This window comes from Rana temporaria, chromosome 4, assembly GCF_905171775.1.
Source record: "Rana temporaria chromosome 4, aRanTem1.1, whole genome shotgun sequence".
In the NCBI taxonomy this organism is placed as follows: Eukaryota; Metazoa; Chordata; class Amphibia; order Anura; family Ranidae; genus Rana; species Rana temporaria.
Genome location: NC_053492.1, coordinates 293,139,036 through 293,140,098, shown reverse-complemented (window position 1 = coordinate 293,140,098; position 1,063 = coordinate 293,139,036). Strand labels below are relative to the sequence as shown.

General features: G+C 47.7%; 1 protein-coding gene across 7 annotated transcripts in view; it reads right to left on the bottom strand.

Moving 5' to 3' along the window:
* EYA4 (EYA transcriptional coactivator and phosphatase 4) overlaps window positions 1–444 on the bottom strand; it is a 377,003-nt gene extending 376,559 nt beyond the window's left edge. For 5 of the 7 annotated variants that reach the window (XM_040350451.1, XM_040350452.1, XM_040350455.1 and 2 more), the window contains exon 1: window positions 1–444. This exon is cut by the window's left edge and continues 21 nt beyond it. The gene's annotated coding sequence lies outside the window, so the exon portion shown is untranslated. The other 2 variants (XM_040350457.1, XM_040350456.1) reach the window with 1 other exon arrangement.
* Between the last annotated feature and the right edge of the window lie 619 nt (window positions 445–1,063).

Below are 1,063 nucleotides of genomic sequence, written 5' to 3'. Positions count from 1 at the left end.
CAGGTGCTCACTGACAGTGGCTGTCCCGTGCTCAGATCACATAGGCTGTGAGTGGAGCCACAGCTCCAGCATGCGTTCTTCTGTCCAGCAGGCAGGCTGAGAGGAGGGGGAGCAGCGAGAGGCTGAGAGGAGCAGCGAGAGGCAGAGAGGAGCAGCGAGAGGCTGAGAGGAAAGAGCGGCACGTGTACGGAGCGCTCAGCTGTCAGTGGTTCATGGTGCTGTGCGGACCATAGCGGCTGGTGATAGTCGCAGCGGCATGTGCTCAATAGAAGACTTCTTCTTCGTTGTGCTCAGCTCTAAGGCTTTCTTTTTCCCTTCCCACACCAGGCTCCGAGTTGTGTGCAATTCTCTCACGATCCTTCCCCCTTTTTTTCTGCCTCTCTCTTTAGTCTCTCACATTACCAGCAGCCTGTGACAGTGTTCGGCTCCCAGTCCTAGCACCGAATTAGTCCCAGTCCCCCCAATACTTCTAGTCCGCCTCTATCTCCTCACCACTAGGTGCCGCTACTCCTCTCCTCACACACACAAGAACATTTGGATCTATTTCATTCCTCAGGTGTTTTTGGACTTTTACTAGTCGTGGGAAACTTTTATTTCAACCCAATACAACTTTCCCTGTTGTGTACAAAATCTTCTTTTATTTGGACATTCCGTACAAAACAAACATTCATTGTATCCTGTGTTATCATAACACTTTCCCATTTCAAATACATTCTTTCTGAAAAACTCAATAAAAAAAAAAAAAAAGATTGAAAACAAATACATTTAGAGCATGGGTCTTCAAACTACGGCCCTCCAGTTGTTCAGGAACTACAATTCCCATCATGCCTAGTCATGTCTGTGAAAGTCAGTGTGTTACAATGCCTCATGGGATGTGTAGTTCTACAACAGCTGGAGGTCCATAGTTTGAGGATCCCTGATTTAGAGCATTAGCATCTGAACGCTGCGATTTGAATGCGTTTTCACGGTCAGGATCACATTGGAATGCGCACGCTCCTGTGCTTGTCGTGCATTTAGACAACCCATTGCAAAACGCACAGGAGCGTGCAGAAAAGTAGCACTT